Source organism: Caretta caretta, chromosome 7 (genome assembly GCF_965140235.1).
Source record: "Caretta caretta isolate rCarCar2 chromosome 7, rCarCar1.hap1, whole genome shotgun sequence".
NCBI classification, from domain to species: domain Eukaryota; kingdom Metazoa; phylum Chordata; order Testudines; family Cheloniidae; genus Caretta; species Caretta caretta.
In genome coordinates, this window is record NC_134212.1 from 93,873,600 (window position 1) to 93,883,500 (window position 9,901).

At 48.3% G+C, this 9,901-nt stretch overlaps 1 long non-coding RNA gene across 1 annotated transcript; it reads right to left on the reverse strand.

Annotated features, from left to right (window-relative positions):
• Window positions 1-7,746: 7,746 nt before the first annotated feature.
• On the reverse strand, window positions 7,747-9,032 carry LOC125640465 (uncharacterized). Its single transcript, XR_012669512.1, has 2 exons — window positions 8,873-9,032; window positions 7,747-8,284 (listed from the first exon to the last, which is right to left on the reverse strand). It is a non-coding gene; the product is annotated as an uncharacterized LOC125640465 (long non-coding RNA).
• Between the last annotated feature and the right edge of the window lie 869 nt (window positions 9,033-9,901).

Here is a 9,901-nt window from a genome sequence, read left to right on the forward strand (position 1 = left end):
CACCCATCTAGCAGCAGAACATAAAGCCACATCCTGAGCCACTAAATAACCCAAGAAACCAAAATAAATCATAGGTTGAAACACTGCAAATCAATCTGTGGCAATTGATAGACAATGGAGAGGATTGTCATCTATGGAGCATGACACAAAAAGGTGCAAGTGGGAAAAGCATTAAGCTAATTTTTTAAAGGACATATTCACCACCAACCAGTATCGGAACTCCAGTGCAACATCAAGCACCCCTACAGCAGTGGGATCTTCCATTCCCACTTTGGCAGAACTCCAGGCAATTTAGGCCTGATTTTGAGATGGGCACCCAGTGGATTTAAATGAGAGCTGCAGGCGCTTGACATCTCTTATAATCTAGCTATATGGCCCTGATTCAAAGCAGAAACCTGCAACCCAATCCAAACCCAGTGGGGCTGCCGCTCAACTACAAGTATCAGGCTTCAGTTGGAAAACAACCTCTTGGGTTCGAGTCGGCTCTCCTACTTCTGCCTGTGTGTGCTGCAGAATGAAATGTGTCAACGAGTCATGGAGCCTCTCACTCTGCAGCACACACAGCACAGCTGAGGGCAATGGCCAGCAGGCACAGGACTCGCAGAAGCCATAGGTGCTGGAACTAGAGGTGTGGCGGGTGATTCCACATCACCTGGCTTGAAGTGATTTTCATTATAATACAGGGTTTACAATTTGGTTCAATGGCTCTCAACACCCCCACAATAAAAAATTGTTCCAGCACCTCCGGCAGCAGCCAATGCACACACCCACTGCTGCGCTAAACCAGCAGGCATGGGAATGGTGATGGCACTGACTCAGGTTCAGGGTGAAGGCTTGGGTCGAAAATGACTTGGTTGGATGAGCTTGGGTCTGGTTTAGATCTAGGTCCAGGCTTCAAAATTAGGCTCGAGCAGACCTCTAATTTAAAGCCTTTTGAAATGCATGTTAAGACAGCCATTGAGTTCAGCAGGCTTTGGATCAGACCCATATGTCTAGTGACTCATTTTATTCTGCTCTCAACCCCAGTATCATTAGACATCCTCACTATGGAGATCTCTACACATCATATACAGATATAGTAGAATCCCGTTAATTTGAGCCTCCATTATCTGGCTTTTTCCATTAACCAAGCAACTAGCACATCTGTTAGCCTGAAATTAACAACCCAAAGCCAGTGGTGCTGACTCTGAGAGACCTGATTGAAAGAGAAGCCCTGGATTTCTAATTATGTATGTTCAAGAGATGCTGCTCCTGCAAAAAGGAAACACTGTAGCCCTTCAGGAAACATGGTAGTGTTTACTTAACAAGCAAGGGCTTTAATGCTGAAGAGCACGATTGCAAGATTACATGGCTCTCAATGACAGGTTTCAGAGTAATAGCTGTGTTAGTCTGTATTCGCAAAAAGAAAAAGAGTACTTGTGGCACCTTAGAGACTAACAAATTTATTTGAGCATAAGCTTTCGTGAGCTACAGCTCACTTCATCGGATGCTCTCAATGGGGAGGGTGGGGAAAGCAACCTGAGCTTGACTCCAGGTCCGGAAGTGGCTGATCTCTTCTGTGGCCGCTAGACTGGAGCTGCAGCCTCACACTTTCTTAATCCTGAAAGGTAAGTAAAGAAAGCTCTTTGTTATCTGATTTTTTGATTATCTGATCTGGCTCTAGTCCCAGTTAGATCGGAGTTCACCAGAATCTCATTGTAATCTGTTCTAAAGTGTTTTACTTAAGTGCTGATTTCAAACTGTGCTCATTAAATAAAAATGTATTTCCTTCAGCTCAGGTGTGTGCATCTTTCCATGTGTGATACTGTGTGCCTCATCTCATCTCCCGTCTACAAGCCCCATATTTACAAAAGTTAATGTGAATAGAAATGTTTTCATGGCTTTTTTATTTAAAAAAAGTTAAGACTTTTTAGTGTGGTGGAGGAGGTATTTAACCATTCTCACGCAGTGTGTAAATTTAACCACCACCAGTGTGCTACAGCATGAGAATCAGAAAGTGAAACACATTAGAATCAAAAGTAAAATGGAGCAACTTCTATGACAATCAGGGTCCAGACAAACCAAGGGGGCAACGGGGGGGTCTGGACACTAAGGTGACCGGATGTTCCAACATTTGGGGCTTTATCTCAAGGATCTTATTACCCCCTTCACTGTCCCAATTTTTCACACTTGCTATCTGGTCACCTATGAACCCCCAAAGAATAAGCAATTGATCAACTGGTTGTATACAATGTTATTGTGTATAAAAATATGTAAAGTAAGGTCTTTTATGAATGCTTGTAATGTTCTGAACTTGATGGTCATTATGATATATGTACCCAGTGTTTACGAATTTATGTATTTGTGTAGATATAAAACAGTGCTTATAATTTGTGCTGCAATAGTCAAGCTCCACCGCATAACAGGAAGGTGGCCAAATGAGCCAGGCAGGGAGGGGCTGCCTCCGCAATCAAATGAGACTAACTCCAAGCACCTAGCATTATACAACCCAGGAAAAGACAAATGATGGACCATTAAAGTTAATGAAAGACACTGATACGGAAAAGAAACCCCATGTCTCGAAAAACTAAGGCTAGGTCTACACTACAGACCTATCTCAATATAACTATATCATTCAGAGGTATGAAAAATCCACACCTCCGAGCTACACAAGTTATTCCGACCTAGGCACCCCCACCTCCACGTAGATAGTGCTATGTCAACAGCAGAGCTTCTCCCACTGACACAGCTACTGCCTCTTGGGGAGGTGATTTAACAATGCTGATGGGAGATACTCTCCCATTGGCACAGGAGCATCTTCACGTAAGCAGTGCAGCAGCTGCCGGTGCACCATTGTAAGTGTAGAGCTGCTCTAAGAAAAGAGAGAGTTTCCCCCTCTCTAAATAACCATGAGTCATTATGCAAGGAGAATGAGGGGGGAAAGGAGAAAAAATCATTTTAAAGGACGTTTGTGGCTGAGGTTTTTTATCCAGAAAAAACGGGACAGTCTCAGCAGCAGGGATCTGTCTATGAATGCTGGATCCGCTCCCCAGGGCTAGGTCCATCATTTGAGACACAAATTAATTTATAGAAGTGCCAGAGTTAGTACCAAATACTGCACTGTAGGAGGAGATTCAAGGAAATATGCTCTCTGCCCCAACTCCCTGGGTTCATTTTGAACAGGAGCATCTCAGGGCAGTGTTTGTTTATGCCAAGATATAGAAAGCATTCTATTTGATGCTGGTCAAGTTCCCAGTAAAACTGCCAGACTTGTCTCATGTCAAAAGCTTCCAAAGTCTATTTGTAAAACACAGCCCTCTCTGAAGAGGGGGAACATTTCCAGAATGTTAGGGCAGTGCAGCTGCCCAAAGTAACCAGCAGTCAAATATAATTTGCAGGCAGGGTGACCCAGATAGGAAAGACATGTAGATGTATGAAATATGTATTACAAGTCAGCTTTATATGCAACCTTTCAAGTTTATATAAAGCCTTGTCTACACTAGAGAAACATATTTTTCTAAGAAGTGATTGCCCTCAGCACATTACCACCTTGATCACAACCCCCCTGAAATATCTTGATGTTGACTCTCTACTAGTGGTCACTCGTCAGCTCCCTGACCTCCAGTCACTAAGGCCTGGCAGGGGCCTACTCTAACTTCCACCACTGGTGTAATTTCCAGAGCAAAGTGATCTTAGTAGATGAAATAATCTCTCCTGCAGCACAGCCCTGCAAACTTTCATCACAACAGCGGCCACCTTGGATTTCCTTACACCAAACTGCTTTGCATATGGCTATTAGCAACTGGGGGTAGCCATCTTTCACAGTGCTAGCACCACCATCTTTTCACAGAAAGCATGACTCATCCTGTTGGTTTGCAGTTGCAGTTTTAGGTCAGGCTCAACATGAATTCCAGCAAATTTTACTTCTACATTTAGAATTTCTGCAGTCACTGCTTATCACCGTAGGTCTTGAAGACAAAATGTCACGAACAGTCTGTCACCTAGATACAGACCCAGCTACTTCACTAAGGGTATGTCTGCACTACGGAATAAGGTCGAATTTATAGAAGTCGGTTTTTTAGAAATCGGTTTTATATATTCGAGTGTGTGTGTCCCCACAGAAAATGCTATAAGTGCATTAAGTGCATTAACTCGGCGGAGCGCTTCCACAGTACCGAGGCTAGAGTCGACTTCCGGAGCGTTGCACTGTGGGTAGCTATCCCACAGTTCCCGCAGTCTCCGCTGTCCATTGGAATTCTGGGTTGAGATCCCAATGCCTGATGGGGCTAAAACATTGTCGCGGGTGGTTCTGGGTACATATCGTCAGGCCCCCGTTCCCTCCCTCCCTCCGTGAAAGCAAGGGCAGACAATCATTTCGCGCCTTTTTTCCTGAGTTACCTGTGCAGACGCCATACCACTGCAAGCATGGAGCCCGCTCAGGTAACCGTCACCCTATGTCTCCTGGGTGCTGGCAGACGCGGTACGGCATTGCTACACAGTAGCAGCAACCCCTTGCCTTGTGGCAGCAGACGGTACAGTACGACTGGTAGCCGTCATCGTCATGTCCGAGGTGCTCCTGGCCACGTCGGCCGGGAGCGCCTGGGCAGACATGGGCGCAGGGACTAAATTTGGAGTGACTTGACCAGGTCATTCTCTTTAGTCCTGCCTGCAGTCAGTCCTATTGAACCGTCTTATGGTGAGCAGGCAGGCGATATGGACTGCTAGCAGTCGTACTGTACCATCTTCTGCCGAGCAGCCATGAGATGTGGATGGCATGCAGTCCTTCTGCACCGTCTGCTGCCAGCCAAAGATGTAAAAGATAGATGGAGTGGATCAAAACAAGAAATAGACCAGATTTGTTTTGTACTCATTTGCCTCCTCCCCTGTCTAGGGGACTCATTCCTCTAGGTCACACTGCAGTCACTCACAGAGAAGGTGCAGCGAGGTAAATCTAGCCATGTATCAGTCAGAGGCCAGGCTAACCTCCTTGTTCCAATAAGGACAATAACTTAGGTGCACCATTTCTTATTGGAACCCTCCGTGAAGTCCTGCCTGAAATACTCCTAGATGTAAAGCCACCCCCTTTGTTGATTTTAGCTCCCTGAAGCCAACCCTGTAAGTGCCCCTCCCGGCGTCAGAGCAACGGCAAACAATCGGGCATCTGAGAGTGCTGTCCAGAGCAGTCACAATGGAGCACTCTGATGGGGCTAAAACATTGTCGCGGGTGGTTCTGGGTACATATCGTCAGGCCCCCGTTCCCTCCCTCCCTCTGTGAAAGCAAGGGCAGACAATCATTTCGCGCCTTTTTTCCTGAGTTACCTCTGCAGACGCCATACCACGGCAAGCATGGAGCCCGCTCAGGTAACCGTCACCCTATGTCTCCTGGGTGCTAGCAGACGCGGTACGGCTTTGCTGCACAGTAGCAGCAACCCATTGCCTTCTGGCAGCAGACGGTGCAATACGATTGGTAGTCATCCTCGTCGTGTCCGAGGTGCTCCTGGCCACGTCGGCTGGGAGCGCCTGGGCAGACATGGGCGCAGGGACTAAATTTGGAGTGACTTAACCAGGTCATTCTCTTTAGTCCTGCAGTCAGTCCTATTGAACCATCTTAGGGTGAGCGGGCAGGCGATACGGACTGCTAGCAGTCGTACTGTACCATCTTCTGCCAGGCAGGCAAGAGATGAGGATTGCTAGCAGTCGTATTGTACCATCTTCTGCCAGGCAGGCAAGAGATGGGGATGGCTAGCAGTCGTACTGTACCATCTTCTGCTGAGCAGCCATGAGATGTGGATGGCATGCAGTCCTTCTGCACCGTCTGCTGCCAGCCAAAGATGTAAAAGATAGATGGAGTGGGTCAAAACAAGAAATAGACCAGATTTGTTTTGTACTCATTTGCCTCCTCCCCTGTCTAGGGGACTCATTCCTCTAGGTCACACTGCAGTCACTCACAGAGAAGGTGCAGCGAGGTAAATCTAGCCATGTATCAGTCAGAGGCCAGGCTAACCTCCTTGTTCCAATAAGAACAATAACTTAGGTGCACCATTTCTTATTGGAACCCTCCGTGAAGTCCTGCCTGAAAAACTCCTTGATGTACAGGCACCCCCTTTGTTGATTTTAGCTCCCTGAAGCCAACCCTGTAAGCCGTGTCGTCAGTTGCCCCTCCCTCCGTCAGAGCAACGGCAGATAATCATTCCGCGCCTTTTTTCTGTGCGGACGCCATACCAAGGCAAGCATGGAGGCCGCTCAGCTCACTTTGGCAATTAGGAGCACATTAAACACCACACGCATTATCCAGCAGTATATGCAGCACCAGAACCTGGCAAAGCGATACTGGGCGAGGAGGCGACGTCAGCGCGGTCACGTGAGTGATCAGGACATGGACACAGAATTCTCTGAAAGCATGGGCCCTGCCAATGCATGCATCATGGTGCTAATGGGGCAGGTTCATGCTGTGGAACGCCAATTCTGGGCTCGGGAAACAAGCACAGACTGGTGGGACCGCATAGTGTTGCAGGTCTGGGACGATTCCCAGTGGCTGCGAAACTTTCGCATGCGTAAGGGCACTTTCATGGAACTTTGTGACTTGCTTTCCCCTGCCCTGAAGCGCATGAATACCAAGATGAGAGCAGCCCTCACAGTTGAGAAGCGAGTGGCAATAGCCCTGTGGAAGCTTGCAACGCCAGACAGCTACCGGTCAGTTGGGAATCAATTTGGAGTGGGCAAATCTACTGTGGGGGCTGCTGTGATGCAAGTAGCCCACGCAATCAAAGATCTGCTGATATCAAGGGTAGTGACCCTGGGAAATGTGCAGGTCATAGTGGATGGCTTTGCTGCAATGGGATTCCCTAACTGTGGTGGGGCTATAGACGGAACCCATATCCCTATCTTGGCACCGGAGCACCAAGCCGCCGAGTACATAAACCGCAAGGGGTACTTTTCGATAGTGCTGCAAGCTCTGGTGGATCACAAGGGACGTTTCACCAACATCAACGTGGGATGGCCGGGAAAGGTGCATGATGCTCGCATCTTCAGGAACTCTGGTCTGTTTCAAAAGCTGCAGGAAGGGACTTTATTCCCAGACCAGAAAATAACTGTTGGGGATGTTGAAATGCCTATATGTATCCTTGGGGACCCAGCCTACCCCTTAATGCCATGGCTCATGAAGCCGTACACAGGCAGCCTGGACAGTAGTCAGGAGCTGTTCAACTACAGGCTGAGCAAGTGCAGAATGGTGGTAGAATGTGCATTTGGACGTTTAAAGGCGCGCTGGCGCAGTTTACTGACTCGCTTAGACCTCAGCAAAACCAATATTCCCACTGTTATTACTGCTTGCTGTGTGCTCCACAATATCTGTGAGAGTAAGGGGGAGACGTTTATGGCGGGGTGGCAGGTTGAGGCAAATCGCCTGGCTGCTGGTTACGCGCAGCCAGACACCAGGGCGGTTAGAAGAGCACAGGAGGGCGCGGTACGCATCAGAGAAGCTTTGAAAACCAGTTTCATGACTGGCCAGGCTACGGTGTGAAAGTTCTGTTTGTTTCTCCTTGATGAAACCCGCTGCCCCTTGGTTCATTCTACTTCCCTGTAAGCTAACCACCCGCCCCTCCTCCCTTCAATCACCGCTTGCAGAGGCAATAAAGTCATTGTTGCTTCACATTCATGCATTCTTTATTCATTCATCACACAAATAGGGGGATGACTACCAAGGTAGCCCAGGAGGGGTGGTGGAGGAGGGAAGGAAAATGCCACACAGCACTTTAAGCACAGCACTTTAAAAGTTTACAACTTTAAAATTTATTGAATGACAGCCTTCTTTTTTTTGGGCAATCCTCTGTGGTGGAGTGGCTGGTTGGCCGGAGGCCCCCCCACCACGTTCTTGGGCGTCTGGGTGTGGAGGCTATGGAACTTGGGGAGGAGGGCGGTTGGTTACAGAGGGGCTGCAGTGGCAGTCTGTGCTCCAGCTGCCTTTGCTGCAGCTCAACCATACACTGGAGCATACTGGTTTGGTCCTGCAGCAGCCTCAGCATTGAATCCTGCCTCCTCTCATCACGCTGCCGCCACATTTGAGCTTCAGCCCTGTCTTCAGCCCGCCACTTACTCTCTTCAGCCCGCCACCTCTCCTCCCGGTCATTTTGTGCTTTCCTGCACTCTGACATTATTTGCCTCCACGCATTCGTCTGTGCTCTGTGAGTGTGGGAGGACAGCATGAGCTCGGAGAACATTTCATCGCGAGTGCGTTTTTTTTTCTTTCTAAGCTTCACTAGCCTCTGGGAAGGAGAAGATCCTGTGATCATTGAAACACATGCAGCTGGTGGAGAAAAAAAAAGGGACAGCGGTATTTAAAAAGACACATTTTATAAAACAGTGGCTACACTCTTTCAGGGTAAACCTTGCTGTTAACATTACATACATAGCACATGTGCTTTCGTTACAAGGTCGCATTTTGCCTCCTCCCACCGCGTGACTACCCCCTCAACCCTCCCCCCTCCCTGTGGCTAACAGCGGGGAACATTTCTGTTTAGCCACAGGCAAACAGCCCAGCAGGAATGGGCTCCTCTGAGTGTCCCCTGAAGAAAAGCACTCTATTTCAACCAGGTGACCATGAATTATATCTCACTCTCCTGAGGATAACACAGAGAGATAAAGAACGGATGTTGTTTGAATGCCTGCAAACATACACTGCAATGCTTTGTTCTACAATGATTCCCGAGTACGTGTTACTGGCCTGGAGTGGTAAAGTGTCCTACCATGAAGGACGCAATAAGGCTGCCCTCCCCAGAAACCTTTTGCAAAGGCTTTAGGACTACATCTAGGAGAACCGCAAATGCCAGGGCAAAGTAATCCTTTCACATGCTTGCTTTTAAACCATGTATAGTATTTTAAAAGGTACACTCACCAGAGGTCCCTTCTCCGCCTGCTGGGTCCAGGAGGCAGCCTTGGGTGGGTTCGGGGGGTACTGGCTCCAGGTTTAGGGTGAGAAACAGTTCCTGGCTGTCGGGAAAACCGGTTTCTCCGCTTGCTTGCTGTGAGCTATCTACAACCTCCTCCTCCTCATCATCTTCTTCGTCCCCAAAACCTGCTTCCGTATTGCCTCCATCTCCATTGAAGGAGTCAAACAACACGGCTGGGGTAGTGGTGGCTGAACCCCCTAAAATGGCATGCAGCTCATCATAGAAGCGGCATGTTTGGGGCTCTGACCCAGAGCGGCTGTTCGCCTCTCTGGTTTTCTGGTAGGCTTGCCTCAGCTCCTTCAGTTTCACGCGGCACTGCTTCGGGTCCCTGTTATGGCCTCTGTCCTTCATGCCCTGGGAGATTTTCACAAAGGTTTTGGCATTTCGAAAATTGGAACGGAGTTCTGATAGCACGGATTCCTCTCCCCAAACAGCGATCAGATCCCGTACCTCCCGTTCGGTCCATGCTGGAGCTCTTTTGCGATTCTGGGACTCCATCATGGTCACCTGTGCTGATGAGCTCTGCATGGTCACCTGCAGCTTGCCACGCTGGCCAAACAGGAAATGAGATTCAAAAGTTCGCAGTTTTTTTCCTGTCTACCTGGCCAGTGCATCTGAGTTGAGAGTGCTGTCCAGAGCGGTCACAATGGAGCACTCTGGGATAGCTCCCGGAGACCAATACCATCGAATTGTGTCCACAGTACCCCAAATTTGAGCCGGCAACGTCGATTTAAGCGCTAATCCACTTGTCAGGGGTGGAGTAAGGAAATCGATTTTAAGAGCCCTTTAAGTCGAAATAAAGGGCTTCATTGTGTGGACGGGTGCAGGTTTACATCGATTTAACGCTGCTAAATTCGACCTAAAGTCCTAGTGTAGACCAGGGCCAAGTAAAACTTCTCCACAAGTACAGTAGAGTCATCTCCTTTCTTGGTAACTATGTCTGCTTAACTGCTTGGTGAGTTCCTGGTCTCAGT